This window comes from Myotis nattereri (genome assembly GCF_964212035.1).
Source record: "Myotis nattereri genome assembly, chromosome: Y".
NCBI lineage: Eukaryota > Metazoa > Chordata > Mammalia > Chiroptera > Vespertilionidae > Myotis > Myotis nattereri.
The window spans coordinates 38,420,505-38,437,293 of NC_138094.1; the positions used below are offsets into that span (position 1 = coordinate 38,420,505).

Below are 16,789 nucleotides of genomic sequence, written 5' to 3' on the forward strand. Positions count from 1 at the left end.
TAGTTACATTACTAACAATGTACCTACCTATATAGTTTAAGTTTAAAAAGTTTGGCTCTCAAAAGAAACTTCAATCGTTGTACTGTTGATATTTGGCTCTGTTGACTAATGAGTTTGCTGACCACTGGGTTAGGGCAAAGCATTTTTTTTAAGGCTCTTTGGCAGAGCATGTGTATTCTTCTCAGTATAAATGTCTTTTGTACTATAGGATTTTTGATGTGTAAGTACTGTTCTGAACTTGTAGTTATATACTCTTGTTCTTTTCAGGTGTAGGATAGAAGATAGAGGTATAGCAACTCTATTTGTTTCCTGCTTGTATAGTATTGATATGAATACGTTGCGTGGATATAGGCAACATAGTCTTGAGCTCTGCTCAATTAATATGTTTCCAGATTATATGCAAAGTAGATTAGGACAATATTCAGTAGTTCAGTTAATTTAGAGGTTTTCTTAAAACTCAAAGGAAAACTAACACATTATAACCTTGAAGAAAATTACCCACTTTGAACCTAAGTTTTCATATTTGTAAAATGTGGGAAAATTACTGTATTTCACAGTGTCTTGAGATGTAAATAATATATATGGAAGTGCATTTTTAAAAATATATTTTTATTGATTTCAGAGAGGAAGGGAGAGGGAGAGAGAGATAGAAAAATGAATGATGAGAGAGAATCATTGATCAGCTGCCTCCTGCACACCCTCAACTGGAGGTGGAGTCCTGCAACCTGGACATGTGCCCTTGACCAGAATCGAAACCAGCACCCAATATTTCTTCCAATATTATTTTCATATTCTTCATCAATCCACAGAGAGTTGAGGAAGCAACAGAATTTTCTCTTACACATGCTATCTGAATCAAAGACTGCTGAAATGGACTCATAGGGAAGATAGTTAGAGTCTTCATGTGTTCTGACTAACCAGCAATTCACTTGGAAGCAGGTGAAAACAGCTTCTCTGGCCAGAATCCATGGGCTGCTTATCTCATAGAGTAAGACAAAGTGTGCAGCAGAGTAGTACTAACTTTTGGCCATGGATCTAAAACAACTCCCCCATCAGACCTGCCTTGAGTGTGACGGGGGGCGGTGCCCCAACCCCCCAATCAGCCCTACCCTGAGCGTGACTGAGGGTGGCATCACAACCTCCCAATCCACCCTGCTTTGTGCATGACAGGGGGCGGCACCCCAACTCCCAAATCAGCCCTGCTCTTAGCTGGACCAGGGACTGCACCTAGGGATTGGGCCTGCCCTCTGCCACCGGGGAGCAGGCCTAAATAAAACAATTCTAATTTGTGTGGCAAATCTGTGTATTCCTAGTGCAGCAAACCTGAAAGTTTGTTCCCATTTGTTGTTTTTTTTTTTCTTTTTTGTCATTGAGCTAGACGCAACTGAGAAAGCAGGTCATTCACGAATTGATGCACCCTGTATTGAGTGGAAGTCCTCCACCATTTCAGTGGAAGGGAGTGCCCTCTTCTTTTTAAAACATATTTTTATTGATTTCAGAGAGGAAGGGAGAGGGAGAGAGAGAGAGAAATATCAATGATGAGAGAGAATCGTTGATTGGCTGCTTCCCGCATGCCCCCCCACTGTGGATTGAGCCCACAACTTGGGCATGTGCCCTTGACTGGAATCGAACCCGGACCCGTCAGTCCCCAGGCCAACGCTCTATTCACTGAGCCAAGCCAGCCAGGGCAGGAGCGCCCTCTTAATAGGCAGGTATACCTGTGTCCCACATGAGAAACCAGAGTCTGCAGAAGTGGGTAATTTGCTTAATGTCACAGGATTTCAAGATGGCAACACAGGGCAGTAAATCTAGATCTCTAAAATGTGCTCTTTAGATAAGAGAAATAAAGAATACATTAATTTTTTTGAAACCTGTTTTAATCCTCAAGTATTAAAACATGTTTACCACTTCTTAATTATTTTAACTATATTCCTACACCATTGCCTTTGAACATATTAGTTACATTTTATCTTAAAGGCAGATATAGCAAACTTTCCATATATTTTTTAAATTGACTTAACATTTTAGAGCAGCTTCATAGCAAAATTGAACAGAACGGAGAGTTTCTGTATGTCTCCTCCTCCTTCATGCACAGCCTTCCCCATGATCAACATTTTTACAGTCAATGAGCCTACATGGTGGCATCATTGTCACCTAAAATCCATAATTAACATTAGGGTGCACTCTTTATGTTGTCCCTATGTTTTAATTCTCTTTCTATTAGCTGTAGTTGTCCAAAAGTTTCTTATTCAGAAGTTTTAAGAAATCTTGAACAGTGTTAGTATTTGAAAAACTTGAAACTTAAATATGCTGTATTTAAGTTTGCCTGAGCAATAGTCAATTACATAGTTACTAGAGGCCGGATGCACAAAAATTTGTGCACTGGCGGGGGTGGGGGGTGCCCCTCAGCCCCACTTGTGTCCTCTCACAGTCTGGGACCCCTCGGGAGATTACGACCTGCTGGCTTAGGCCCACTCCCAGGTGGCAGAGGGCAGGCCCAATCCCTAGATGCCTTCACCGCAGCTCCTGGTCGGGCTCAGAGCAGGGCAGACAGGGGAGTTGGGGTGCCGCCCCCTGTCATGCACAGAGCAGGGCAGATCAGAAAGTTGTGATGCCACCTCCAGTCACGCTCAGGGTAGGGCCGATTGGGGGGTTGGGGCACTGCCCCCTGTCACGCTCAGAGCAGGGCCCATCAGGGGGGTTGGGGCTCCGTACCCTGTCAACACACAGAGCAGGGCCCATCAGGGGGTTAGGGAGCTCCCCCCTGTCATGCACAGAGCAGGGCCGATCGGGGGGTTGGGGAGCTCCCCCCATCATACACAGAGCAGGGCCGATCAGGGGGTTGTGATGCCACCCTCAGTAACGCTCAGGGTAGGGCCGATTAGGGGGTTGGGGTGCTGCCCCCTGTCACACTCAGGGCAGGGCTGATGGAGAGGTTGCGGCTCCACCCCGTCACACGCAGAGCAGGGCCCATGTGGGGGTTGGGGCGCTGCCACTGTCACACTCAGGGCAGGGCCAATGGGGAGGTTATGGCTCTACCCTGCCACACACAGATTAGGGCCCTGCTCTGTGCGTGATAGTGGGCAGCGCCCAAACCCCCTGATTGTCCCGGCTCTGTGTGTGACGGGGTGGCGCCGCAACTTCCCCATCAGACCTGCCTTGAGTGTGACGGGGGGCGGTGCCCCAACCCCCCAATCGGCCCTGCTCTGAGCAGGACCAGGGACTGCACCTAGGGATTGGGCCTGCCCTCTGCCACCCGGGAGCAGGCCTAAGCCAGCAGGTTGTTATTTCCCGAGGGGTCCCAGACTGCGAGACGGCACAGGCCGGGCTGAGGCATCCCCTCTTCCCCTCCCTCCCCCGAGTGCAGAAATTTTTGTGCACCGGGCCTCTAGTACTAATATAAGGGTAATATGCTAATCAGACTGGATGTCTTCCAGACATCCTTCTGGACAAAGCCATGTTGGTGAGGGCCGAGGCAGAGGCAATTAGGGGCAATCAGGCAAGCAGGGGAGAGCAGTTGGGGCAATCAGGCAGGCAGGTGAGCGGATAGGAGCCAGCGGTTCCAGATTGGGAGATGGATATTGGACTGCCGGTTTAGACCCATTCCTGGCAGTTGGACATTCCCCGAGGGGTCCTGATTTGGAGAGGGTGCAGGCCAGGCTGAGGGATCCTCCCTCCCCACTCCCTTACCCCACTCTTTCCCCCTACCCCGTGCATGAATTTTGTGCACCGGGCCTCTAGTATTATATATTTAAAGGAATTAATCGTGAAGAACATAGTTAATTAAGCACCTGTTGATTGAGATTTTGTTGTTTTATTGTTTGGGTTTTGCCATTAGAAGCGGTGTGCAGTGTACACTCTTTGTTTCCCTGTGGAAGTGTAGCTGTGTGAATTCCTAGAGGTGAAAAGACTAGGTTAAAGAACACATGTCTTTTTGAATACACAAACACTAACAAATTTCCCTCCTGAGTGATTGAACCTGCCGACTTCCCTGCTTTCTTGCCAGCACTTCAAGTATGATGAGAGTTTTAATCTTAGCAGTCTTATTGGGAAAATAGGACCTCTTTGTTTTAGTATTAATTTGCATTTTCTTAGGATTTTGTTTATCGACATTAAATTGTCTTACTGATTTATTAGATCTCTTTAATATTATGAAAGTTAGTGTGCTTTCTCCTCATTATAGCAAATATTTTCTTCCAGTGTGTCATTTGTCTTTTGACTTTATTTCATGCCATATATAAGTTCTTAATTTTTATGTTATTAAATATTTCTCTTTATCACTTCTAGATTTTTGTATCATGCTTGGGAAGGACTTCCTTCAGAAATTATTCTTAAGAGATACATAACGTACAACAGGATAATGTCATAAATCCAAAATTTATAAAGTGACTGAGTAATGGTTGAATGAAAGTTGTGAGACAAAACTGTACATTGTGTTTTTTAGGTTTTCTCGTGGAGTTTTTAAAAGAAATGGCAGAATATCATCAAGCTAAAGAGACTTGTGACATGGACCCTCAGACAAGTGCAATTTTGCCTAGCAAAGACTCTCTTGGTAATTTCAGGCTTTTTTCCTGATTCCAGGTTTCTATTTTCTTTTTGAATGAAGAAAAAGATCTGCTTTCCTATGTTGTGTGTGTTCCTAAACTGTGTGCAGGTGGAGTGCTCATTTCCCATTGTGTCAGCACAGTCCTATCTTCAGTGCTGCCCCTCCCTCTGTGATCACCAGGTGGATGCAAAGGCCCATGTTCTTGTTTGTTGGGTCAACCCCTCAACTGGGAGGCTCTTCCCTGTGACTCATCTAACTTTATCGTATAGCCATTAACGTGAGAAGATCCTAGACTATTTGCATTGCGGAAAACTAGAGAAGTCAGTGGCCCGTCACTTCATGTTATAGTTGAGGAAACCAAGGTCACCAGATGAAGGAAAAGTGATACTGGAGTCCAAGTTTTCTGGTCCATGATCCAGATCCTTTTCCATGGGACAGCCTTTCTACATACAGTACCATCCTGCCTTTAGGCGTATGCTCAGAAGGGAAACAGGTGGCTAAAATGCTGTGATTAATCCTGGCTCCTCCTTACTCATTAAAAGCAATAACTTGTTAGACAATAAATTCAAATATCTTAATCTGATTCTGCCAGTCTTTTTTTCCTGTGCATACTTTTTAGTGGGCACTGGTGTTTACATGATTGAGATTGCACTCTCGTGTGGGTTTTGCACTCTGTTAATGTTTGATTCTAATCCACATTTGGTTTGAGGGCTTCGGGTCTGCTGCAGAGAGCACTGGAATGAGAGAAATAGCAGACCTGGCTTTTGTCCCAGTTATGCCATTGTGTAGTTGCTAAGCCCTCTGGGAGTCACCTACACTGTGTGGGCACCTGTGTCCTCTGTAAAATGGAAGACTTAAAACTAAGAATCTCTGATTCATTTTAAGATCAGTGTTTTGAACATGTGACTCAGCTTTCACCAAAGACCATAAAAGAACTCTTTGGCACTTGGAGACTGGAAAAAGATGCCATTGTTTTCTGACCTACCTTTTGCTTTCTTTTCCCCTGACTTTTATGATGGAAATTTTCCAGCATTCAAAAAAGTTGAAAGTTTTACAGTTCACCAGTAAGTTTGTATTATGTTTGCTTGATCACTTTCTGTTCATCCAGTAATCTATCTCAATTTTTTGAATTGTTTCAGAGTAAATTGCAGATGCCCCCTGTCCGTATCCCTGTACTCTTTGCTTTTGAACAGACTTCTTGCTCACCTACCCTGAGTCCTCTGCCCTGTTTGTGTTTTTTTAATAGCTGAGAAGCTTCAACATATTGATGATCAGTTTTCAGGTGCTTACCCTCAGCATCCAACATTAGGAACTTTAGAAATAAAGTTAAATGAATATAAGAGAGAACTAGAACAGCAGCTTCAGGCAGAAATGCATGAAAGGGTAAGTTTATCTTGTTGATGTTAACAAAAGTGGTATTTTTGCTTATCTTTTCATTCTTAATCTTAGGTATATAGGAAAATATCTAGAATCTTTAATAAACTAGAGGCCCAGTGCATGTGTAGGTTCCCTAGTAGCTACCTGCTGGTGGGGCCTCCCTTTCCCTGGCCACCTGCTGCCAGGTGGGGCTGGTCTCAGGGGACGGGCTGCAGGTGGTTGGCCAGCCCCGCCCCTGCTTGAACTCCCGGTGAAGGGGACAATTTGCATATATGGCTTTTATTATATAGTTAATATGATATATACTCTTGTGCATGTTATTATTTTTCTTTCCACTTGCTGTTGTTTCTTTTTGCCTTTTGAATGAGTTTTACAGGAACAGTTAATGAGACCAAAGATGAATTAAACTATAAATATAGGGTGTCCCAAAAATATATAAACACACCTTGAATAATTATAAAGGCAGTGTATATTAAACAACATTTTCACAATTGAGCTATCGGCTGTTAGAGTGTGTATACATTTTGGGGGGGATACCCTGTATAATTAATGAATATTGAACTTAAACATGGAGAATTTGTTACTAATTGTTTAGTATTATTATTTACAATGATTTGTAGTCAATTTGCAGTTGAAGCATTTTAAAAATACTGAAGTAGTACAAATTAAAATGGAAGAGAAAGGAAAGTCTGAGGAGTTAGTGGTTTGGGAATGATGTTGGAGAGCTTGTCAAGCAAGATCGAAAGCCTTCTTGGGAAAAGATGTTCCTTGAGAGAATTCAAAAGCACCAGAAGGCAATATTTTAAAATCATTTACTGGATGGCTCCTTCCTGCAGCTGCTTGTAGATTTGCTAAAAGTCCAGGGGTGAGATGAGACATTTGCTGGAACACTTGAGGACCTAGAGCAGTGATGGTGAACGTTTTGAGCTTGGCGTGTCAAAAATTTTGAAAAACCCTAACTTAACTCTGGTGCCATGTCACATATAGAAATATTCATATATTTTTTTTGATATTTGCAACCATAATAAAAAAAGATTTATATTTTTGATATTTATTTTATATATTTAAATGCCATTTAACAAAGAAAAATCAACCAAAAAATATGTATAAAATGAACAAAAACAGAAAAACAATGTACATTTAAGAAAAAATAATAATAAAAACAATGATAATCATTACCATTTGCAACGTCATGGATGGAACTGGAGAGCATTATGCTAAGTGAAATAAGCCAGTCAATGAAGGAAAAATACCACATGATCTCACTCATTCATGGATAATAGAGACCATTATAAACTTTTGAACAATAATAGATACAGAGGCAGGCCTGCCTCAAACAGATTGTCAAACTGCAGCGGGAAGGCCGGGGAGGGTTGGGGGGCAGGAGGTAGGGGGGTAAGAGATCAACTAAAGGACTTGTATGCATGCATATAAGCATAACCAGTGGACATAAGACATTGGGGGATAGGGGAGGCTAGGGGACTGTCTAGGGCGGGGGAATAAAGTGGACACATATGTAATACCCTTTGTAATACTTGAAGCAATAAATTAAAATAAATAAATTAAAATAAATAAATAAATAAATAAAATATTAAAAAAAAAACCAATGATAATCAAATGGTACGAAAACTAGAAATTAGTGACTTTTTTGGTGCTGAAGTTTGTCTGCTATTTCTTCGATTGCAGGTTCATACTTGGTGCACTTCAAAGCCAAGCAAGCGCCACTAACATCATGTTAGCCGGTTCCTTTTGTTCATTTTAATATTATTTAATGCTGAGAACAAAGTCTCACAAAAATATGTTGATGAAAAAATTGTTAGCAAAGCCATCGCTAGATTTTTTATATTGCTAAAAGTGTCAGGAACTCTGTTCCAAGCACTCAAAATTTCTTCTTCATAGTTGCACTCTTCATGTTTCAAACGATTTCGTTCCAGATTTTCAAGTTTCGACCTTAAGTCGACAAACACGAGTCCAAATGCTACCTTGAAAATCTGCAAGTTGCATCTCTAAATCATCAATTTGCATCCATTGGAAATTATTCAATTCCAAAGTACTGTAAACTACATCCAGATACTTAATTATTTTAATGGTCTGTTCTAGGCTTCTAAATTGGTTGAATCTTTCACTGAACTGTTCAAAGAACGTGTTTACTATATTCTGGTACATAAGTATAGACTCCATTACACTTGTAGTAGCCTTCTCGAAATACTTTTTCATCTGAGGAAAATACGAGTTTTAGTTTCAATATCTCGCTTGAAAATTTTAAGTTTACTTTCAAAAGATTTGATGTATCCAAACATAACGTCAATATTTTTGCCAAAACCTTGTAATTTTAAGTTCAGTTCATTCATATGAACAGAGAGATCTGTAAAAAACATCAAATTGCCGACCCACTTATGATCATTGATCTGAGGAAAGTTTGCCAGATCCTTATTCTCAATAAATACCATAATTTCTTCAAAGCACTCCACAAATCGCTCAAGTAGTTTTCCTCGACTTAGCCATCTCACACGATTGAACATCAGTAGTCCACTGTAGGTTGAATCAACTTCCTGTAAAAGTACAGAAAATTCTCGCTTGTGAAGGGGTCGAGAAGCTATAAAATTCACAATTTTTGTTACAGCTGACATTAAATCATTCAATTCAGAGAATCCCGATTTGGCACACAACACCTCCTGATGGATAATGCAATGAAAAGGTGCAAGTGGATGTCTAATAGCTTCCATAAACAATTTCAGGAATCCCACTTTTTTCCCACCATCTTTGGTGCCCCGTCTGTCGTGACTGACACAATTTTAGAGATATCAAGGTTTAGGACACTGAATGTTTTTATAACAACTTTACATATTTGGTTTCCTGATGTACTCATTGGCTCTTATTCTAACTTTATCAACTCTTCTCTCATAGTGAGACCATCAGAATATCTAGCAATAATGGCTAACCGAGCATATGATGTGACATCAGTAGTTTCATCAAGAGAAATCAAAAAATATTTACATCTATTTAAGTCTTTTTTTAATTGACTTTGTACGTTTTTGTCAAGATCTGTTATTCTACCTTTTTTTTTAAATTAAATCTTTATTGTTCAGATTATTACAGTTGTTCCTCTATTTTCCCCCCATAGCTCCCTGCCACCCAGTTCCCACCCCACCCTCTGCCCTTACCCCCACCCCCTACTGTCCTCACCCATAGGTGTATGATTTTTTTTTCTATGTCCCTGATTCTATTATGATCACCAGATTATTTATTCACTTGATTCTTAGATTCACTTGTTGATAGATGCATGTTTGTTGTTCATAATTTGTATCTTTACCTTTTTCTTCTTCTTCCTCTTCTTAAAGGATACCTTTCAGCATTTCATATAATCCTGGTTTGGTGGTGATGAACTCCTTTAGCTTTTCCTTATCTGTGAAGCTCTTTATCTGACCTTCAGTTCTGAATGATAGCTTTGCTGGATAAAGTAATCTTGGTTGTAGGTTCTTGGTATTCATCACTTTGAGTATTTCTTGCCACTCCCTTCTGGCCTGCAAAGTTTCTGTTGAGAAATGAGCTGACAGTCGTATGGGTATTCCCTTCTAGGTAACTGAGTTTCTTTCTCTTGCTGCTTTTAAGATTCTCTCTTTGTCTTTTGCTCTTGGCATTTTAATTATGATGTGTCTTGGTGTGGTCCCCTTTGGATTCCTTTTGTTTGGGGTTCTCTGCGCTTCCTGGACCTGTAAGACTATTTCTTTCACCAGGTGGGGGAAGTTTTCTGTCATTATTTCTTCAAATAGGTTTTCAATATCTTGCGCTCTCTCATCTTCTGGCACCCCTATAATTCTGATGTTGGTACGCTTGAAGCTGTCCCAGAGGCTCCTTACACTATCTTCATATTTTCGGATTCTTTTTTCTTTTTGCTTTTCCAGTTGGGTGTTCTTTGCTTCTTTGCATTTCGAATCTTTGACTTGATTCTTGCGCTCCTCTGGTCTGCTGTTGGGTGTCTGTATAGTATTCTTTATTTCAGTCAGTGTATGCTTAATTTCTAGTTGGTTCTTTATCACAACATCGAGGGTCTCATTAGATTTCTTGAGGATCTCACTACATTTATCGGCGGTCTCACCAGTCTTTTCGAGGGCCTTACTAAGTTTATCGGCAGCTTCTAGACAGTTCTTGAGAGACCTTAAAAGTGTGGTTTTGAGCTCTATATCTTCCATTTCTGACATTTGCGTCCTATTTCTTTGTCTCCGCATTTTTTTATCTTTTCTTGGTGCATCCCCTAGTGGTCTTTGTGTGCAGTCTTGTTGTAGTTACGCCTTGATTGTTGTCGGCAATACTGGGGGTGATTTGGCCTCCAGGCTAACTGGCTATGAGAGCTATTCTGCCTTTGATAGTATTTCTACTGAGTGGTAACTTAGAAATTCTTTTAATAACATCATCTTTTTTTTCATATCGTGAAATAGAGCTGGTGCACCTCTTAGAAATGTTTCCTTACTAAATTCTCCGTCACTGAGGGCTTTTTCAATGCTGAGCTATGGAGAGAGCAATATAGTAACTTGCTGATATTAAATTTGTAGAGCATCTTACAAATTTAATGATGGAATTTGATTGACTTTTATAGAGGTGTAGCTGCCTAGAAATGCATTCCTTCCTCTCATCAATACTTTTTTTCAAGAACTGACAATGATTAGTTTCAAAATGTCTCTTTACATTCCACGTTCTGCTTACTACTGTTTCATTAAACAGTATGCACAATGAATTGTTGTTTCTGTTGACAATCCCGTACATCTCGGTGCATATGTCTTGAAAGGGTCGGCTACTGCTACTTCCACTTCCCTTATCATTCAATCTTGCTTTTTTATTTTTTTGATTCTCCATCACAAGGCTGCAAAAATGAATATAAATGACGGCATTTTTTACAAAAGGTTGATAGTTTTCTTACCTATTAACTTTTTGCAGTGTTGTTGCACTGACTCCTGGTGCAAAACAATTCAAAAATAGTATGTATAACCAACAAATATATGGTGCTGTAATCAATTATCTGACACGCCGAATGTCTCGTCGAGCACTGTTGCACTGTATATCTTTTTCTTTTCTTTTTCTTTTTTTTATTAGTTAAGGTATTACAAATGTGTCCTCTTCCCCCCCATTAACCCCCAACCTCCCCAACCTCCCCGCACACTCGTGCTCCCATCCCCCTGTTGTCCATGTCCATTGGTTTGGCTTATATACATGTATACAAGTCCTTCGGTTGATCTCTTCACCTTACCCCCGCCCTCCCCTACTTTCCTTCTGGGGATTGATAGCCTGATTGCTGTTTCTCAGTCTTTGGATCTGTCCCTTTTCATCAGTCTATGTTGTTCTCTATAATCCACAAATGAGTGAGATCATGTGGTATTTATCTTTCTCTGACTGACTTATTTCACTTAGCATAATGCTCTCCAGTTCCACCCATGCTGTTGCAAAAAGCAAGAGTTCCTTCTTTTTTACCGCAGCATAGTTTTCCATTGTGTATATGTACCACAGTTTTCTAATCCACTCATCTGCTGATGGGCTCTTAGGCTGTTTCCAAATCTTAGCTATGGTGAATTGTGCTGCTATGAACATAGGGGTGCATATATCCTTTCTGATTGGTGTTTCTGGTTTCTTGGGATATATTCCTACTAGTGGGATCACTGGGTCAAATGGGAGTTCCATTTTTAGTTTTTTGAGGTGGCTACATACTGTTCTCCACAGTGGCTGCACCAGTCTGTATTCCCACCAGCAGTGCAGAAGGGTTCCTTTTTCTCCACATCCTCTCCAACACTTGTTTGTTGATTTTTTGATGATAGCCATTCTGACAGGTGTGAGATGATAATGCGTTGTCGTTTTGATTTGTATCTCTCCTATAATTAGTGACTTTGAGCATGTTTTCATATGTCTTTCGGCCTTCTGTATGTCCTCTTTCGAAAAGTGTCTATCTAGGTCCGTTGCCCATTTTTTGATTGGATTGTTTATCTTCCTTTTGTTAAGTTTCATGAGACCCCTGTAAATGTTGGAAATTAAACCCCTGTCGGTGGTATCATTGGCAAATATGTTCTCCCATACAGTGGGTCTTCTTGTTGTTTTGTTGATGGTTTCCGTTGCTGTGCAAAAGCTTTTTATTTTGATGTAGTCCCATTTGTTTATTTCCTCTTTAGTTTCCATTGCCCTAGGAGCATTATCAGAGAGGAAATTCCTTGGGCATATGTTTGCAATTTCGCTGCCTGTGGATTCCTCTAGTATTTTTATGGTTTCCCATCTTACATTGAAGTTTTTATCCATTTTGAGTTTAATTTTGTGTATGGTGTGAGTTGGTGGTCTAGTTTCATCTTTTTGCATGTATCTGTCTAATTTTCCCAACAGCATTTATTGAAGAGACTGTCTTGACCCCATTGTATGCTCTTGCCTCCTTTGTCGAATATTAATTGGGCATAGTGGTTTGTGTCGATTTCTGGGGTCTCTATTCTATTCCATTGACCTATATGTCTGTTCTTGTGCCAGTACCAAGCTGTTTTAAGAACAGTGGCTTTAGCCGAAACCGGTTTGGCTCAGTGGATAGAGCGGCGGCCTGCGGACTGAAGGGTCCCAGGTTCGATTCCGGTCAAGGGCATGTACCTGGGTTGCGGGCACATCCCCAGTGGGAAATGTGCAGGAGGCAGCTGATCGATGTTTCTCTCTCATCGATGTTTCTAACTCTCTATCTCTCTCCCTTCCTCTCTGTAAAAAATCAATAAAATATATTTAAAAAAAAAAAAGAACAGTGGCTTTGTAATACAGTTTGATATCTGGTATTGAGATCCCACCTACTTTGTTCTCCTTTTTTTAAAAAATATATTTTATTGATTTTTTTACAGAGAGTAAGGGAGAGAGATAGAGAGTTAGAAACATCCATGAGAGAGAAACATCGATCAGCTGCCTCCTGCACATCTCCTACTGGGGATATGCCCGCAACCCAGGTACATGCCCTTGACCGGAATCGAACCTGGGACCTTTCAGTCCGCAGGCCGACGCTCTGTCCACTGAGCCATACCGGTTTTGGCTACTTTGTTCTTCTTTATCGGGATTGCTGCACCTATTAGGGATCTTTTTTTTTTTTTTTATTCCAGATGAATTTTTGGAACGTTCGTTCTAGATTTGTGAAATATGCCATTGGTAATTTAATGGGGATTGCATTGAATATATAGATTTCTTTGGGTAGTATGGACATTTTGATGATGTTGATTCTACCAATCCATGAACACGGTATGTTCTTCCATCTGTTTCTGTCTTCCTCTACCTCTGTTTTCAGTGTCCTGTAGTTTTTTTGCATATAAGTCTTTTACCTCCTTAGTTAAGTTTATTCCTAGGAATTTTAATTTTTTTGGTTCAATGGTAAATGGGATTGCTTTTGTAGTTTCACTCTCAGTAAGTTCACTTTTGGTGTAAAGAAATGCCATGGATTTCTTAGCATTAATTTTGTATCCTGCTACATTGCTGAATTCATTTATTAAGTCTAATAATTTTTTGATGGAGTCTTTTGGGTTCTGTATGTACAGTATCATGTCATCTGCAAATAAGGACAGTTTTACTTCTTCTTTTCCAATCTGGATGCCTCTTATTTCATCTTGTCTGATCGCAATGGCTAGTACTTCCAGTACTGTATTGAACTGGAGTGGTGAGAGGGGGCATCCCTGTCTTGTTCCTGATTTTAAGGGGAATGATTTTAGTTCTTGCCCATTGATTATGATGTTGGCTATTGGTTTGTCATATATGGCTTTTATTATGTTGAGGTATGATCCCTCAATTCCTATCTTGCTGAGAGTTTTTATCAAGAAAGAGTGTTGGATTTAGTCAAATGCTTTTTCCGCATCAATTGATATGATTATACGTTTTTTTTCTCTCAATTTGTTTACGTGATGTATCACATTTATTGATTTGCGGATATTGTACCATCCTTGCATCCCTGGGATAAATCCTACTTAGTCATGGTGTATGATCTTTTTGATGTACTGCTGGATCCGATTTGCTAGGATTTTGTTGAGGATCTTGGCATCTATGTTCATGAGGGATATTGGCCTATAATTCTCTTTCATTGTGTTGTCTTTATCTGGTTTTGGTGTTAGGGTGATGCTGGCTTCATAGAATGAGATGGGAAGTGTTCCTTCCTCTTGGATCTTTTGACATAGTCTGAGGAGGATAGGTTTTAGGTCTTCCTTGAATGCTTGGTAAAACTCCCCTGTGAAGCCGTCTGTCCCCGGGCTTTTGTTTGCTGGAAGCTTTTTGATTACTGCTTCGATTTCCTCCATAGTTATTGGCCTATTGAAATTTTTAGATTCTTCCTGATTAAGTTTTGGAATGTTGTATTTTTCTAGGAATATGTCCATTTTCTCCAGGTTGTCTAGTGTGTTGGAGTAGAGTTCATAGTATTTTCTAACAATCCTTTGTATTTCTATGGGGTCTGTTGTTATTTCTCCTATTTCATTCCTGATTTTGTTTACTTGGGTCCTCTCTCTTTGTTTCTTGGTGAGCCTGGCTAGAGGTGTATCAATCTTGTTTATCCTTTCAAAGAACCAGATCTTGTTTTTGTTGATCTTTTGTATTGTTTTTTTTGGTCTCTGTGTTGTTTATCTCCGCTCTGATCTTTGTTATTTCCTTCCTTCTGCTTAGAGTGGGCTTTTTTTGTTGCTCTCTTTCTAACTCTTTGCGTTGTAGAGTTAGGTCATTTATTCTCATTGTTTCTTGTTTCTTGCAGTAGGCTTGTAGAGCTGTGAACTTCCCTCTCAAGAGTGCTTTCACTGTGTCCCATAGGTTTTGGATTGTTGTGTTTTCATTTTTGTTTGTTGCCATGATGTTTTTTATTTCTTCTTTGATCTCTCTGGTAACCCAGTCGTTGCTTAATAGCATGCTATTTAGTCTCCATGTGTTTGATTTTCTTGGATTGTTTTTGTTGTAGTTGATTTCCAGTTTTATGCGTTTGTGGTCTGAGAAGATGCTGGATATGATTTCAATTTTCTTGAATTTGAAGAGACTTTATCTGTGACCCAGTACATGCTCTATCTTTGAAGATGACAAATGTGCAGTTGAGGAGAATGTATATTCTGTGGCTTTGGGGTGAAATGTTCTGAAGATGTCAATTAATTCCATCTGATCTAGTGAGTCATTTAGGTTTGATGTTTCTTTGCTGAGTTTTTGTTTAGAGGATTTGTCCAATGGTGATAATGGGGTGTTAAGGTCCCCTACTATGATTGTATTGCTGTCAATCTCTCCCTTGATCTCCTCCAGAAGTTTTCTTACATATTTGGGTATTCCTATATTGGGTGCATATATATTTACCAGAGTTATTTCTTCTTGTTGGACTCCTCCGTTTAGTATTATGAAGTGGCCTTCTTTATCTCTTTTTATGTCCTTCACTTTGAGATCTAATTTGTTAGATATAAGTATTGCTACCCCGGTTTTTTTTTCACTTCCATTGGCCTAAAAAACCTTTTTCCATTACTTCACCATCAGTCTGTGGGCGTCTTTTTTTCTGAGGTGGGTTTCCTGTAGACAGCAGATATATGGGTCATGTTTTCTTATCCACTCATTTACCCTATGCATTTTTACTGGGGCATTTAATCCATTTACATTTAAAGTTATTATTTATAGAAACTTGTTAGTCACCATTTTTTATCTTTACCGCTGCATTCCTTCTTTGTTTCCTATTTTTTCTTTTTTCAGCAGACCCTTTAGCATTTCTTGCATTGCTGGTTCGGTTGTAATAAACTCCCGTAGACCGTTTTTGTCTGTGAAGCTCCTGATTTGACCCTCAATTTTGATTGATAGCCTCGCTGGGTACAGTATTCTTGGATTCAGACCCTTCCTTTGCATGACTTTGTATATTTCATTCCATTCCTTTCTTGCCTGATGTGTTTCTGTTGAGAAATCGGTCTCTAGTCTGATGGAGGATCCTTTGTAGGTAACTTTCTGTCTCTCTCTGGCTGCTTTTAATATTCTTGCTTTGTCGGTGTTTGCCAATTTAATTATTATGTGCCTTGGTGTCGGTCTTTTTGGGTTCATTTTGTTTGGGACTCTGTGAGCTTCTTGGATTTGTGTGAGTTTTTTCCTTCCCTATCTCAGGGAAATTTTCCCTTATTATTTTTTCAAACAGGTTTTCTATTCCTTGCTCAGTTTTCTCTCCTTCTGGGACCCATGTTATTCGGATGTTGTTTCGTTTAGTGTTGTCCCAGAGTTCTCTTAGGCTCTCCTCATGCTTTTTAATTATTTTTTCTAGAAGCTGTTCTGTTTGGGTATTTTTTCCTACCTTGTCTTCTAGCTCACTGATGTGGTCCTCTGCTTCTTCTAGTCTACTGTTGATGCTTTCTATTGAGTTCTTTATAGCAGTGATGTCATTTTTCATTTCTTCTTGGTTTTTCTTCATTTCCTCTTGGTTCCTACACATATTGGTGAATTTGTCTTCCATTCTTTTCATCCACCTTATGGCCATTTCTCTGAATTCTTTCTTTGACAGGTTGCTTGCCTCCATTGCCTCCATTTCGTTTACTTCCTTTTCTGATGATGCCTGTTTTTCTTTCATATGTGGGTTGGTTCTTTTTTCACCATGATCTCTCTTCTCCAGGTGTTTGGTTATGTAGTTCTCTTTCTGATGCGTTGATTTAAAGGCACAAAATACAACACAAAAAGGCACAACATACAAGGCACTGAAAACAAATGTATTTACGATATTAATAACCCCAAATAAAGGTGACCACTGAGTGAAGAGAATTAGGGGATAAAGAAGAAAAAAGAGAAAAAGATTAAAGAGAAAAAGAAAAAAAGAAAAAGGAATGCCGAAATGAGATTGGGAAAAGGGAGAGAAGAAAGAAGAAAAAAAAGTGAGAGAATGAATTAGAG

General features: G+C 39.9%; 1 pseudogene across 1 annotated transcript in view; it reads left to right on the forward strand.

Moving 5' to 3' along the window:
• The first annotated feature begins 4,404 nt into the window (after nt 1-4,404).
• The window catches only part of LOC308512490 (centriole and centriolar satellite protein OFD1-like), a 43,560-nt pseudogene continuing 31,175 nt past the window's right edge, over nt 4,405-16,789 (forward strand). The window contains exons 1-3 of the transcript in view: nt 4,405-4,552; nt 5,793-5,929; nt 6,555-6,717. The product of the transcript in view is annotated as a centriole and centriolar satellite protein OFD1-like (transcript). The remainder of the gene's footprint in view (nt 4,553-5,792; nt 5,930-6,554; nt 6,718-16,789) is intronic.